The following is a 17,112-nucleotide window of genomic DNA, read 5'->3' on the forward strand; positions in this document are numbered from 1 at the left end:
ACCAAGTGAATTCAAGTCAAAGGGTGGGTTTCTTGTTTTTCCAGGGGCACCCTCTGTGTTCAAGAAAGCGACTATCAGCCACACACACGTCATAGCCTGTTTTACAGAACGGACCCAATCATTCACAGATCTTAATTTTAACATGCACTAGAGAACGATCAATCCCTGATTCAGTACCACCGGGGTATTGATTTATTATGGGAACTTGGAGGACTTAGTGACCCCTACAGAGTTAACGTGCACCATTGTGCTGTCCCCCGTGTCTTTAGTTGTGTATGTACTACGATATTTTTCCTTTTCGTAATATTTTTCGTTTTTAATTAATAAAAATATTTTTAAAATATCCATGACGCTTTCTTTTAGAGAAATGCTTAACACAGTTTTCAGTTCCATATAGTTTCCTAACTAAAGAGATTTTAATCTTTATGAAAATCAAGCCAGAAGCTAAAGTACTTGCTTCTCCCATGACTCTCCACATGCTAATGGTGAAAGCATGCGAAGTGTTGCCATAGATAGAGAGTTTTGCTCTACTCCACCTGACCTGTAGTTCATTTCGATCGCCAATATCATTAAATTCAGTAAAACGACTTCGTTGGCATTAGGTATTAATTCTATTAGAGTTAAGAAGTACATATTTTTGCAAGGTGCATAAATTTTTTTTCTGTTAATTTATAAATATTTTCCGATGTGGTTTGGATGTTCCTTCGATGAAAAAAAGATATACCATTTTGTTTTTGTCTGCATAAGAAAGACTATCAAAAAAGTGTCTTTCTTATATTTCATAAGTCACAATAAAGAAGGAACGTTACAATGTTAAACGCTACATAACAGACGTCACATCCTCAGGATCGTCTGAATGATTGTTCATACAGAAATCACAGCTATGGATGGATGATCATGTGAAGCTAAGGGTGGTGGCGCTAGTGGTTAAATTGCTCTCGCAAGACTTCCGGGTTATTGCTTTCGATATATTTTTACCCCGCAGATTGAAAAAAACGCTCTATCATATTATTGCATCATATCTTTTGCAGTATTTCACATGTACCGAGTTCTTTCTTTCAGTCTTTAAACTTCAGCATGATCATGTTAAAATTATAATCATTTGAATATTTTCTAATTAGGCTAACTTAAAAAGATATTTTTGGCGACATTTTATTCAAATGTATAAATAAGGGATAAAATACAAAACATGGCAAACCTTAAGAATTATTCCCAATGAGATATTAACTTTCCAAAATTTTTTTTTGGCCTTACGACCTCTGAGAATCAATACATTTCTGAAAGCTCTTATGAATGGTACAATTATGTTTAGATTTGAACCCAAATTACAATAACAAAACTGCATAGAATATTAGGCTTGTTCGCACATCGCCTCGTAGTTATAACATAAGCGGAGGGATACACCAGAAATTTTCTGAATTTTTTCCGGTTTAAGGACGTTTGTTATGGGGCACGGGCATTGATTGTAAACAAACAATCAATTGCGGTTGCCTGGGTCCAATTTCTGGGTCCAATTTACACGGTCCAATTCCTTGAATCCGAGAAATCGGACGGATTTCTCTGTCCAAGAAATTGGATGATTCGTTGACACTATCCAAGTTCTTGAATGTCGCTGATTCATTGAAAGAAAAACTCGCGCATGCGCATTGTTCATATTCAACATTATAAAATAATACTTACATAAGTTTAAAATTACTGAATAAATTCAAATAAAATCATAATAACACAAATAAACCGCAACAGGTCAATTTATTTGGACTAAAATATATGAAAACAGATAAGAAGACGACATAATTTGCTGCCTGATTGTTGACGTCACAAAACCAAGGACGCTGATTGGATAAGGGAGAAAAAACTTGGATGGAAAGTAGAACATGCTCTACTATCGTCCAAGAAGTTGGACCAAGTTCTTGGATGTTTGTTTACACGATCAAAGCTCAAAGCAAAACAAGTTTCCATCAATATCAATCAATCTCTGTCCAAGAAATTGGATCGTCTAAACAGGCCTATAGACTTAACATAGCGAAGTTTAAAAATAAAGTGTTTTTAACTTATATTCTGAATTTATTTGGAATATTACATATATTTTTCAAAGGATAGTGTACTAAACTTTAAATTGTGATACCGTTTTAATTGAAAATTTCCATTTAAATGCTGCAATTTGAGGATTTATATTTGATCACTCTGTTTACATATTTCGTGTGATTTGTAATGTTATGACACAACTTGATTAGAAATAAATGTATGGAATATCTGCATTAAAATGAATAATATTATTTAATATTTAGTGTTTTATTTATGTGTGTATGTTTTTATTTATTTTAAAGCTGATATATATTAAACACAGTTTTGAGTACATCATAGTCAACAAATCTTATTAATTCATGTTACTTTTCTTTCTATTTTTATTCTGAATGGAACTTCTGACTTTTATTTTTTTTTAGAAAACTTGTCTTCTGAACTTTGAATTGGGATAGATTTATGATTCATTTATTCCATTTTTCTACAGTAAATTGTTGGTTCCAGTAGAATCACCATATTTTTAATGTTCTTGCATGTTGTTTACTTCTTACATGTTATTTATATTGCTGTTGCTACTCTAAAATACTTACTATGCATGCATCAAAATGATGTACATATATTAAAATTAATATCATTACCAAAGATATTGTATTTTGTTTGTGTTTTTTAAAGTCATTAAAGCAGAGTTAATACAAAAATATTTTTTGTGCATGAGTGTCTAACAAAAGAAAATTTTAAATTAAAAAAAATCTTGTTCTGATCCTATTTAAGAGTATTTACATTAGTGTTTAAAGCTTTTCTTAGTCAAATAATGGCTAATTGTATGAGAATAAGTTTTTGTTCACATTAAAATGTAAATCAAATACATAAATTATAGAAAGTATATGCAATGTTCTGTCATTCATTTAATACTAAAAGTTATTGAATCACATGTATTTATTTAGCAAATTTTATCGTAAATATATTACTGAGGAGTGATCTACCTCCTCGACATTTAATACTAAAAGTTATTAAATCACATGTATTTATTTAGCAAATTTTATCGCAAATATAATACTGAGATGTGATCTACCTCCTCGCCGTGTACACTTCTAACATATTTCTATGGCTAAAAGATCTATTACTTCTGGCATGTGTTCTAATTCCATGGTCAGTTTGACATGGATGATCATCACATTATCCATTGTAATACCATTTGTAAGATTATTGTTTCCAAGTGATACTAAAAAGCAAAGGGACAAATCGTTTTTCTTTTTTTGTGTGATCAATCATTTGCATTATAAGTTATTTAAAATTTGTTATTCTTTTTCCTTCTCACTAAGCAAAATAAACAATTTTGATTAAACTTTTTTTGAAACACGAAGGATATTTCTTAGTAAGTAAAACTAAACAGCATTTGAATTATTTAAGAAGAATATAACTAAAACTCTCTTATATTTTTAATTCAAAACTGTGGAAACTCAGAAAAATACGATTGGAATTAACATTCTTAATAGACATATGAATTAAACTAAATATATTTTGCTTTATGTAATGGCAAAATTAAAATGGAAGTCAATTGTTAGCCTGACAGCAATGAGCAATTCAAAGGTGTTTGAATAAGACATCGCCAATAAATATTCACTATGATGACTATTAAGCTGTGTACATAGAAATTTCTTTTTATAAATTTTCCATTCTTAGAAAGTCTTTAAGCGGCGATTTGATTAAATTTGTTTATATTTTCATTGTCTATCTATTTCAATGAAACTATTTTTTTTTTAAAGAAAGAAAGAGGGAGAAGCTATTATTTAATTGGAGTAACTATTATTAAATATAGATAGCTTTATCATGACATATTCTAATAAAATAATTTTGATATTTAAAAAGGGAAACAGTGTTGCAAAATCAAAATGGTATTTTATAATGCTTTTACCCCTGTATGATTATGCATGCTACCTCAGTAGTGTTATAACCTATGCTAACACTTTAATGTGTGAACCTTTTCGTTTAACAATTTCGTTGATGTATGAAGTAGCAAGAATAAAAGAAATGGAATAAATTTGCAAAACATAGTAGTAAACTTGACATTTAGTGATAATCGATGTACTTTTATTTATTTCATTTAATGCCCAGGCCAATTGCATTAGAAATCATGATTATTACAGGTTCAATTCTAACAAAATAATATATAAGTCATCTCTGATAGAGTTAGCTAACTAGGAGAAAAATTCAGGTAAAGAAGAGTTAATTACTATATAGAGTATATAATACAATAAGTTTTACATTATTTCACTGATATCAACAGGGTGCTCTACAAATGGGGAGCTGAAATTTGTAAGTAAAACAGACACTATATTCTTAGAAGAGCGATAACAGGTATGCATTTCGCATGTGATTTACACATGCACGAGGCGTGCCTCTTACATGTAGTTTTTAAACAGTCACTCGTACATGTAAAACATTTGAATATAATGTTGGTTAATGAACTTACCGCTAAGCCTCATGGTCCTAAAATAGAGTAGCGGATATATAAATTATAGTTTTTAAAGAAATATTTATCACTCATTACAAACTATTAGAAAAACTGCAAGAAATATTAGATTTTCACATGCTTATGTCAAAGCTGAGATAAGTTTTTACCTGAAATTATATGCATTGAAATAAGATAAGTGGCAATGAATTAAAAAAAGAAGAAAAAAACCTAACACATTATTTAAAAACAAGAAGGAAAAAAAATAAAGCATTTACGCAGGATATTTATTATATATTTTCCTCAAACCTCTTCTTTATGTACTTCATGGATATTCAACTAATGATTTAAATAATAATTTTCAAAGAAAAATTATTATTTCAACATAATTGGGTTATAAAATATCCCAAGTAGCACAATTCACAAAAACGATATCGTAAAAACGTAGCTTTGAACATTGTACAATATCGTAGCGAAATATTGTACTATATAAAAATGGACCCCTTTTATGTCGTATATTCAATATTGCAAACCAATATTGTACGGTATTGTAGAAACGTTGGGGAACGTCGATCGACATCTCTCTGCATTTACAAACGTTGTACTATGTCAACCGACATCGTCAACACGATATTCAAAAAACGAATGCTGTGGAATGCAGACAATCGCCATTAGGTTTTGAAATATTCATGCCTGTTTGTACCCTGGAAAAACCGAACAAAACCGTTCTAGCTTGTTTAAAATTAAATTATTTGTTATTACCAAAGCTTGTAGAATTTTTTGATTATTAATATTTAATAAGTTTGGGTAGGCAGGTATATTTTACTATTATTCTAGAAAATAAGCTAGAAAGTAAATAGTCTTGTTAAGATATTTCTTCGCTTTTTCAGGGTACAAGCAGCCATTTATATTGTGAAATTATTTTAATATTTTAAGTGATTTGTGCAATAATTTTTAAAGCATCTATATTTTACTATGTAGATTAAAATTACAATATGTTTAATTTAAAACGATTAACTTTTTTGTTGTGACGTTTTAGTATTATATAATCTGTATTTTACTAAAATAGTATCTATGGAAAACAAAACTCCTTATCTTCACAGCATCAGGTTCGATTTTAAAAAAACTGATTAAAAAAAATAATAAAAGCAATATTTACACTGATATTGTCATAATAAAATAACAGGAGTCACTTCCTCAGATTTCTGACTTAAAAAAGGGCAAGCATGGTACAATAAGCTGCGATCTAATTTACTTATAGCCTTTATCCATTAAAGTGTTGCCAAAATATTTATTAGGGCTTGAACGGTTGTCAAATGTGTAAATGAAATATAATTTTTATTAAACAGTAAAGAATAATATACTAATTTCTATAATTTATTGTATTCTTTAATACAATCAATTGTTTCTAAAACAAAACTGTGGCAGTTGAGGCGCAAACTTAGTCTTCCTGCCTTCCCGGCCATTGGCGGTGGCAAGAACTTCACCAAATTTTTTAGCTTTTTCTAGTCAGCTAGTTTCTTTAAACAGTCTGAAGGTAGCAGCTAGTCTCTTTGAACAGTCTGAAGGTAGCAGCTGAAAAAAAATAAGACATAAACTGTGGTTAATTTTAATACGTTTAAATTAAAAGACAAATAGTTATATTGAAAAATTACATGAACTAAAGTAGACATGAGCACAATGCAAGTACTACTAACAGCCCTAGGTTGACAATTCTTTTGTATAGAATCAGAGCAGTTTTTATGTTTCCAGGAGCACCGGGCCTATTTTTATATGGGGGCCCTTGACGAGTAAGTTAATAACAAATGGAAAATATTATATTTTCATAGCTGCCAACCTCTAGTTATAAAAATGCAGAAGATAGACAAAAAAAAAAAAAATGCAGAAGAAATGCCTAAAAATGCAGAAGATTCGCAAGCACATACTAATTACCAATAAATTTATAAAAGAAGCGGATTTTAACTATTTTGATTAATTATTTATTTATAAATCCACTTATTATGAGCAAAAAAAAAGCAATACTCATCTTTTTTTAAAACAAAAAAGGAAATATTTTTTAAAAAAACTTTCGACCAGCTACTTGATGGTACAATATTCGATTAAAAATGTAGTTACGGCCTTGCCAAACGCTGTTACAAGAGGAACAGCGACGTCTGACTTAAAGAAAATACTAGCTATCAGGCAGATGGGTAAAATGCAGAAGATCTTATCTTCTGCGCATAAAAGAGGAAAAAATAGCTAAAATAAGTAAAAATGCAGAAAGCTTCTGCAAAATGCAGAAGGGTTGGCAGCTATGTATTTTATAATATGATAGACGGAAAAAAGTTTTTCCTTGAATAATTTTTAAAAAATATTTGGTCACCTTTCAATGAGGTGATCCGGGTTCCAATCCCAGTATCGGCTGAGATTAGAACCCGGCTAGTCAATACAAATTCCACATCTAACATGAGGTTACCACAGTGCTGATTTAGATATAGTGAAGTATTTTGTAAAGGTACTGCTAAGTGGTAATAAATTTTTAATCTTATATCAAAATAGATAAGCTAAGCTAAAAAAAAATTTTAAAAAATCTATGTACTTATTGGAATTTTTTTTCACAAAATTTCTTTATAGAAAATCTGATTATGTCAAAGATACTATAAACATATTATGGGAAAAAATTACCAGTTAATAACTCTGCTGCTTCAAATAGACTTTGAAAGGGAAGAATGACACTATATCAGGAAAAAAACATCTGAATTCATCATATCTTTCCTTCTATTTTTGACATATTAGGGTAATTTCTTTCTAATATAACCCATCTTTCTACTATAGCTTTAGAAATAAACATTTTCCACTAATAAAATATAATGTAGATTTTAATTCCATGCTTTTTTAATCAAAAGGTAGAATTTTAATTAACATTATTTGCATTTTTTTTGAAAAAATTCATGTTTATTAATTACTCTCTACAGCTATGGAAGTCTATATTAAGACAGCATTAAATGTGTACTTTAATTTGTACATTTAATGCCATCAATCAATCTCAAGAATCAAAAAAATTTTTTAAAAATGCAATTTCAAATGTGTTGGAATTTAACACACACCAAGAAAGAAAGCAATTTGAATAACTAAAATTAATTAATGCAGCAATTTATTTAAAATAAGTTTTAAAACTAGAAAAAAAAATAATAAAAGCATCAATAATTTAAAAACACTGTATTTTAACTTTCAAAATCAATGCTTTTTTTCTAAAAAAAAATCATTTGATTTAAATCATGTAATAAATCAAGCTGATCTAAATCAACAAACCCTGATAACTAGAAGAAGATGCCATGGTTGAGAAAAGATGCCATGAAAAACATTACAAAACCTTAAGAGCGGCTAACTTTTGAACTTTGAAACATACAATGCTGTAAATGTATTAGAGTTCAGAATACAAACTAAGCAAAATAAAACAGGAAGGACCAGGGTAGTTAATTTAAGGAATAACTGATCCATTTTAGTGCAAGATAATGACTCACGAAAAAGTAAAGTCTAATTACAAATTTTAAAATTCTAAGTCTATAAAATTACCTAAGATGGCGTTTGTAACAGCTGAGAGGCTTTCAAAACACTGTTTCCTTTTTCATTTTAATTTACAATACATCATCGCCAATTCCAAGATGGTGCTGAAGTAAAAGAACATAAATAGCCTTCTTTACAGATGGTTTCAAAATAACATATCTGAAAGAAAAAAAAGATATATATAAAAATATAATGTTTTAATAACCATTACAAAATGTACCTCATATTTTATCATCAATTAAGACCACACAAGTAAAACGGGCATAGGATTGCTGAAGAAAGGAATTACTATCTACATTTTTCATTTTTATAATATATTATTTCTTATTTCAGTCACTTTATTCTCAAAGAGTTATTGCATTAGTTCTTTACTTTGTATATGAGAAGCTTCCAAAGCAATGGCCTGCGCATAAATATATTGAACATTGCAATATCAGATTGTATGTTAACGAATCCAATTATCAAGAATTCTATGTATAAATAGTGTGCGGAGAAATACCCATACCATTAAAACACTTATCACAGTCATATTTGACTTAAGAATCACATAAGTTAAAATATGTTGCAAAGTTGGGACATATTCAGCTATGGATTGCTTTTCATTTTGATATGTACATGGTATCTGCGACATTTTAGATTTTAAAACCCTGACTTTCCATCAATAACTCCAAAAAGTTGTCATGAGTTACCGAAGTTACTATTTTATCCGACAAAAACACTACAATAAATTCAAAAAAGCATTATAAAAACATTGAAATGATAGGTATAACCAAAGCTGTTATACTCTGAATCCTTGAAGCAGAACTTTTTCGAGCTATCTGCGACAAAACTCTCTAGCACTAATATCTTTCTGCAAGATACTTTTCACAATAATAAACAGTTATGTTACTAATTTAAAATAACAAAAGCACTGTGTTTAAAAAAAAAAAAACTATGTATAACTTTTTTTAAATTGAGCGTATAATTTTTATTATAACATTACATGCAACATTTTCGCATTTTGTTGGGAGGCAGGGGGATATAGAAATTATTTCCTTCGCCTTTTGTCATCCCAGTAAAAAAAAATTGCAAATTATTAAATCCGCAGTAGTACTCGGCGAAAAAAAAAGATTGACAACAAATTCACACGAATTGGTCACCTCAAACGAGTGTTTCGTTTCTTGATTAGGCTGTTGTATAAAAATATCGTATAATAAATATCAGATTTAAAAACTATGGAGAAATCAATAGCAATAACTGATAAAATTCGACAGAATTATTGACCTAAAAAGTAAATACCCAAATACAAGATTCGAATTTTTCAGGTTGCTTATCGGGATATTTAAAATCCACTTGAAAATCAACATCAATAACTGACGAAAATACAACAGAAAAAAACCCATCAACTTACGCTACTATTGGCGTATATTGAACACGCCAAAAAGTTATTATTCAAATGCATGATTCAAATATAACTGGTAAATTTCTGTCAAAAAATAAATAAAGGTAATTTTTTTTTTTTTTTTACTTTTCAAAAGAAAAATCTTTCTGCAAGAACTTTGTAATGTTCAGTGAAAATGTTGCCGTGTCTCTGCAAATCTGCCACGGGGCTCTAAACCTTCTCATTTATTGATATTAAACTTAAAAATTGAGTAAAGAAAGAGTTGAAGCATTTAAATAGCTGAAAAATATACAAGCTTTTTAAAGCTGCTTTTTTTCTTCTTAAAAGTAAGTGTAACATAAAATGCCTAAACAAGAATTTTAAATTCATTATAATAAAAAAAAAATTAAACAAATAAAATAATTAATAAGATTCTGAAATCACTGAAGTTTAAAAGATTATTCGCTCTAGAAAGGATGTTCTTTCCTTAATTATTTTAAAGAACACAATTGAAACATTTTATATTTTAATAAAATACGATTAAGATTGGATATTTTGTTACAAATTCAGATATTCAGAACGCTATGAAATTAGGGGGATTCCATTTTTAAAATTAAGATTTTTCAGTTACCTAAATCTGCAATTTTTAAAAAAATAATAGTTAGATCATGACAAATTTTGTTCAATATAGAAATCCATGACTTTCTATGTGTACTGATACCCTATATGTACCCTAATAAATACATATATGTACCCAAAGAATAGTATCAGGAGAGATACCCTATTCTTTGGCAGGAGCATATGGGAGGAACGTTGAACAAGTTCGTCTTTTTTAGTCCGAGAAAAGCAGATAAATTGTTATAGTGCACAGAACCAATAAAAGTAAACAAGATCTTTGGGAATATCAGAATTGAATAATGTGATATAATTTAATAGTTAACAAACTTCAGTTTATGTAAGTTAAAACCCCTTCTGAAATTATGAATTACTTGATTAATGAGCTACTCGGTTCGGTAAGTAAGATGTAGACATATAAAATTTTCATGATTCAATTCTTTTTTTTTTGTAAATTAAACATTATATATTAATTAGATACAGTAAGCATAATATTAAATAATAATTAAACACACATATATATTATATATATATATATACTGCAAACTTGTACGGTTGAGAAAAAAACTTCTTACTAGCAGCAACATTAGATATCTTATTAAATCTTCAGTATACATATTAAATCAATCTAGTAGACATACTAAATCTTCAATTTAAAATTTCGAAAAAAAAAAAAACATTTCAATCTACCATGACAAATTAATAATTAAAAAATATGCAAATATGATCCATTTGTTAGCTCACTTAGCTCTTAAATTTTTAATTAGTTCAAGTATTAAAAAATATTTTTCATCAAACGTACAATTTGGCAGTTGTGAAAAATATAAACATAAGCATGTCAGAAGGCTTAACATCTCCAAACATACTATAAAATTACGCCACTGTTTGTGAATATGAGAATTGAATAACGTGATATAATTAAATAGTTAAGCAGCCTGGACAAGATAAAGGTGGAAATCAATGTAATTCTTGCAATCTATAATTTAATTATATATATTAAAAACAGAACATACCTGCCAAGATCAGAGAATTCGTTCATTTCAACAAGGTGCATTAATTCCCCTTCATCTTCAGCTGGTTTGAGTTTTCGGGCTCGCTAAATCGGAATAATTTTCATTCCATTTACATTATGAGCTAAAGTATAAATTTTATGAGACGAAATTAGATTTAAATATAAGTAGACAAAAGATAAATAGATCGCAGGTGGCAGCAGTAAATGATAAACAGCATCTTAACGGGTTATGGTTACGGTTCCGAGTGGTATTGATCGTAGATTTCAGTATTTAGAGAAAAAATCGATGTCGTGACAAAAACACGATTGCAATATTGATATCAAATATTGTCCGGGGTTGTTCGGATATCTCTAAATTTATATTTTAAACTTATTTTTTGGAATTATAACAATTTGACGTCATTTTTTGTCTTTTAAATGATTAATTTTGATTTAAGGACACAAAAAAGTTTTAAATGATAAGTTTTACAAACATATTTTTATAGTGAAATCGACGGGAATCGTACAATATCGTACACACAATTTCGATTTTCGCCAATATTGACAATGTCGGTCGATGTAAACTAAAGCTGTTACAATATCCCTGTGCTACTTGGGATATTATATAGCTTAAATTCTGAAAGCAAGAATAAAAATTATTTTACAATAAACCTTTAATTATTAAATACATTTCTTTACATTTTTGCTTTTTTCCCCTTTATTTACAATTGATGCATTATACTGGCTGAAAAGCATACAAATCCTACACTAAATTCAATGTTGTTTAATAGACAATTTAGGACAAACATGCATAATGACTAGTAAATTTTAAGAAAATTTAAAGGAAACAAATCAATACAAACATACGCACCTTCATACTATGCTATCACTGCGTTGTGGAGTACCTTAAAGTGAGACTTAATTTTGAAAAAAGTCTTCATGAGTGTCCTTCAGGATTGATGCGGCTTAGAAGGGGCAATAGGCGGAAAGATACTTGATATTAAATAAGAAACAAGTTTCCTCACTAAAGCCCCACTGAGCCATTCTGCATCCTTTAAAGATCCAATTGAATAATATTTTTCATTTCATCATGTCTTGCTTCAAATAATTCCATCTGCTTCTTCACAATTTCTTTTGAACTGTTTTCTCCATACAAAGTTGCATCCTAAATTGAAAGGAAACAAGTGTGAGGGAGAATTATGAAATACTACATTATACGTAATCTACTAAATAATGTCTGAAGTAAAAAATTAACAACTATTTCTTATATGAATCATTACAAACATTATCTTTAAGGGGAGAGCCTACTAACCTAAAAATAAGAATTTTTTTTTTTATAAATATCATCAAAATCTAACTAAAACATTTGAAAAAATTTGATACATAGAATAAATTAATTCTACTCTTAATAGACAAAATAATTAAATAATAGTGTGTATTTGAGAAAATATCAGCAAAATCTTTATTGGAAGCTCTGCCACCCAGAAGTTTATTAATAAAAACAAATCAATTTTAATGTACATTAAAAAAATTTTGTTTATTATTTTGCTCTATTTATGAAACAAGCATTATATTTTATCTACTTAATTAATATCTTAAGTAAAAAATCAAAAACTATTTTTAATATGAATCATAACATATTATCGTTAGAGAGAGCACGCTCAACCACATAATAAAAGACTTCTTTCACAAATATTAACAAAACCTAGTTAAAACATTTGAAAATATTTGGTTAGAATAAATTATTTCTACTCTTAATAAACAAAATGATTAAATAATAATGAGTATTTATGAAAATAAAATCTAAATCCTTATATTCGAAGCCCTGCCACCCAGAAGCTCAACCACGCAATACAAGACTTCGTTCACAAATTTTATCAAAACCTGATTAAAACATTTTAAGAAGCTTAGCACATTTAAAGAAAATAACTAAGTCTACAGTTAAAAAACAAAAGAATTAAATAATAATGTGTGTTATTAAAAATATCAAAAAAATCCATTCACTCAAAGCTGCCACCCGGAAGTTTATTTACAAAAAACAACGCAATTTTTTTTTATCCCTATTTTGCCTTATTTATTATACAGGCATTATGCTTAATTAATATCTAATGGAAAAAACCAGAACTGTTTCTTATATGAATCAAAACAAACATCTCTAAGGAGAGAGCACACTCTCACCCGCAGAACAAAAGACAAATTTAATAAACAATTATCAAACCCTAACTAAATTAGATTTAAGACATTTCAAATAATAAATAAATTCTACTGTTAATAAACAAAAGAATTAAATAATAATGTGTATTAGCAAAAATATCAGAAAAATCCATTCATTCAAAGCTCTGCCACCCAGAAGCAATTTAACAAAAACCAAGCAATTTAAACACACTGAAACATCATTATTTGAACTTATCTATAATACAGGCATTATACTTAATTAAAATCTTACGTAAAAAACAACAACTATTTCTAATTTGATTCAAAACAAACACTATTTTTAAGGAGAAAGCACTCACCCACAGAACATACGATTTTTTTACACAATTATCAAAACCTTACTAAAATATATCATTATTATTATTGGGACATAAATAAAAATAAATTAATTCTACTTTTAGTAGATATAAGAATAAAATAATAACGTGTATTCCTAAAAATGTCATCAAGATATTAAAGTTTCAATTCTGCCACCTAGAAGATAATAATCATAAAACAAAGCTATTTCCTCATATTTAAAAAAAAATTGACAATTATTCTGACTTATTTATGAAGCAGACATCACAGTTAATCTAATTTATTAAGATCTAAACAAAAAACATCAACAATTACACACAGTATGTATCATAATAAATAACATCTGCAAAATGAAACAGAACTTACTCATCACCCATAAAAATTAGAATTTTTTTCGTATAAAGACTGTCATAACTTAGCCAAAACTTACTATAAAGTTTATTAGAACTCTATTCTACACGAAAATTGACCGTTAATACTTCAATAATTTAAGGAAAATATAAAATTTGCTAATTTATTACAAAATGACATCAAAATCCCATAGACTTACATTAGAGTGCTCGCCACCCAATTGATTGTAAACAAAGATCGTGACGTCACGCGCACGTGCCCGACGCCACCCATCCATTCGTCTCATACAACTACGCCCTCTATAGTTCTTTGCGATCGTGAATAATGTAGGTGGGTAGAAATAGGCAACTAAATACTGGGTAACATTTGAATCTTGAGAAAATATTATACAAAGAGTATTTGTAAAAAATATTTATTCAGTTTATTTGTATGAATATTGTTTTATTCTAATGTCTTTATTTTCATCATCATACTGAAAGAGAGCCTAATTAGAAATTGTGTGAAGAAAAAGAAGAACAATTGAAATATGGAAAAGAACTTCGTCATAAAGCAATAGTGAGTATTCATGTTGTGTATGATTCAGTTCATTAAAAATTGAATATACGAATTTTTACGGTATTACTTTACAATGAGATATCTCGCTTGTTTTCTCAACTTTTTGTTTTTTTTTGAAGAAAATAAGGAAAATGACTTAAAAGCGACATTTTCGGAAATGTTTTCTAATCATCATGTGCACCAAAATCATGAGAAACTAAAAATAACTTCATAAAAAGGTACCAATTGGAAAAGTTCAAGAATTGGTAGTCACGCCAGGGCAAACAACTATAAGATTTTTTTTTAATAAAAGTAAGAAAATGGAAGATTTCAAATGTACAATATCTCGAAATTTTTATTACGACGCGAGTTTCAGATCGCCCATTTAAATAATCACCTTTTGGTACACTTTATTTGTGACGATTTCATCTTAAATCTAAGTGATTTTTGCAATTCTTTCTTTTTTTCAACAATTTTTTTCGGCAGTTATTGCTATAAAAAATTGCCCTTGCCTCTCAGTGAAGTGGTTTTAGTTCAAATCCCAATATGACTGGTTGATACGAACTCCGCTTCGGCTTGACAATAATGACAAAAAAAATATTCTCAGTGATATACGAATCATGGGTTAGAGTTCCTTTGCCTAAAACTAACCTTGGGAGGTTTGCCGCTCTATATGCAAATGTTGGTTAGTTCTACCTTTGGCCAAGGTTCTACCAAAAAGTCCACCACGAAGGCATATTTGTTACAATACTTGATTCAGAAATTCTGATGTCTTCTTGATTAATTTTAAAATTACAAGGCTATAGATTTGAACATTGGTAGGTGAAAACTCAAAATTAGATTGGCAATGGTTATGAAATAAAATAGGATCTCTTAAATGGTTAATCATTGCGATATGGGCAGAACAGTATTCGGAATTGGGTTTTTTGTGTTAGAAACTGGTATTTGACATGACACGATAAAAACCAGTCGAAAACTTTCATAAACTGCCAAAAACCTGGGACAAGCTTATTTTTTGTCATTGGGAACATTTTAATAAATAGTAGCTCATACACAATACTTGCATTACAGGGTGCGTAGCGTTTGTAAAAGGTACTTAAAGGTGCTTTTTTTGGGATTTCGTTTTTAAAAGCTTTTACAGGTGCCTTTTTTCAGCTGGCGTTTTTAAAAAGTGCTTTTTTTTCCGAAATTTTTTTTTCTTCTCCCTTCAGTGATATCTGGTGGATCCCATGCATTTCACGAAAAATGGGGAGTTTGCTACATAATTATTCATGCGGACTTCATGTCATACCCACGTTATGACTTGTGCATGCGCGCACACTTTAAACCGAAACCCGAGTGCTCCAATTTGGATAAAGAATATCAGATCCTTATGAAATGTTCTTATATTAATTTATTTTAATTTTGTCCTTGTTTATTTTATTTTACTTCTCACACTTTTTTTGACGTAGGGGGTAAGGGTACTTTTGTTCTGTGTTCAGAGTCAAGTTGAATTCACACGGTGATGAGGGAAAGTACTGATTGTTTCGATTCACGCCCGTTTTTTTTTTGTTTTTTTTTTAACGCTAAAACTGTTTATAAAAAGTTTTTGTTTTTCAATAATATCATTGATTGAATATGAATTTTTTGAGTGCTAAAAAATTTTTGTCAAGTGCTTGAAAAGTTTTTAAAAAGTGCTTATTTTTGATTCAAAGATTTGGCTACGCACCCTGCATTACATATTACTATAATTATGATTTTATATAGCTTAATTTATTTAAGCTATTGAATGTTTTTTTCTGAATCACAGCCCGCTTAATACTTTATGATCAATATTACAATTTTTCATTTTTGGTAATAACTATGAGTTATTATTATCCATCTGAATAGTGATTTTTCATCTACTACTGATCTCTACTTATAATTTTTTTTTTAATGTAAGTTTCGTAAAAAAATGCCTATTGAAATAGAATTTTCATACAGATTGCTTATACTAGGGGTGCACAACCTGCGGCCCGCGAGAGCTTCTAAACACAAAAAAAAAAAATTTAAATTCCAATTTTTAATCGCACTTTTAAGTCATCACGTTTTGACACAATCAATTTTAACAGATTCTTTAGTAAATGCACGTTTAACACGCTTTCTTTAAGCCGATTTTATGGAAAATATAAATGATTTTTTTTAAGCAGTTATTTCTGCTTTTCTACGTGATTTCGAAAATCTCGAAATTTTTATTATGACGTGAGTTTCTGATCGCCCATTTAAATAATCACTTTTTGGTACACTTTATTTGTGACGATTTCATCTTAAATCTAAGTGCTTTTTGCAATTCTTTCTTTTTTTCAACAATTTTTTTCGGCAGTTATTGCTATGCGTCCCACGTATTATAAAAAATTTCAATTATTCTATTACGACATGCAAATTTTAAATGGTTCATTTGACAAGCTTTATTCGTGCTGAGTTCAGCATAAATATAAGTAATCCCCCCCCCCAATTATTTCTATACTTTTCCACATGATTACGATGATCCCGTTATTTAACTATGATGTTACTAAGACACTTGATTGGTATTCGCACAATTAAATAATCACTTTTTGATACGGTATTTCAGTACAGTTTTATCGTAAATCCTAGTTATTTTTCCTTCTTTTTTTCCGAAACAAATATGATTTCATCAAATGTGGTAATGAATTGTGATTTGGTCAAAAACCAAATATTCGGCAAAAAAAAAGGAAAAAAATCGACTGAACG

The 17,112-nt window shown here is 29.0% G+C and overlaps 1 protein-coding gene and 1 long non-coding RNA gene across 2 annotated transcripts in view; one reads left to right on the plus strand and one right to left on the minus strand.

The window, feature by feature from the left end:
- Nucleotides 1-5,835: 5,835 nt before the first annotated feature.
- LOC147804370 (uncharacterized) lies at nt 5,836-11,252 on the minus strand. Its single transcript, XR_015429444.1, has 3 exons — nt 11,009-11,252; nt 8,030-8,179; nt 5,836-6,049 (listed from the first exon to the last, which is right to left on the minus strand). It is a non-coding gene; the product is annotated as an uncharacterized LOC147804370 (long non-coding RNA).
- Nucleotides 11,253-14,172: 2,920 nt separating this feature from the next.
- The window catches only part of LOC107455218 (uncharacterized), a 50,032-nt gene continuing 47,092 nt past the window's right edge, over nt 14,173-17,112 (plus strand). The window contains exon 1 of the mRNA XM_087151544.1: nt 14,173-14,403. The gene's annotated coding sequence lies outside the window, so the exon portion shown is untranslated. The remainder of the gene's footprint in view (nt 14,404-17,112) is intronic.

Source organism: Parasteatoda tepidariorum, chromosome 9 (assembly GCF_982258835.1).
Source record: "Parasteatoda tepidariorum strain Cologne lab strain chromosome 9, Ptep-v5.0, whole genome shotgun sequence".
NCBI lineage: Eukaryota > Metazoa > Arthropoda > Arachnida > Araneae > Theridiidae > Parasteatoda > Parasteatoda tepidariorum.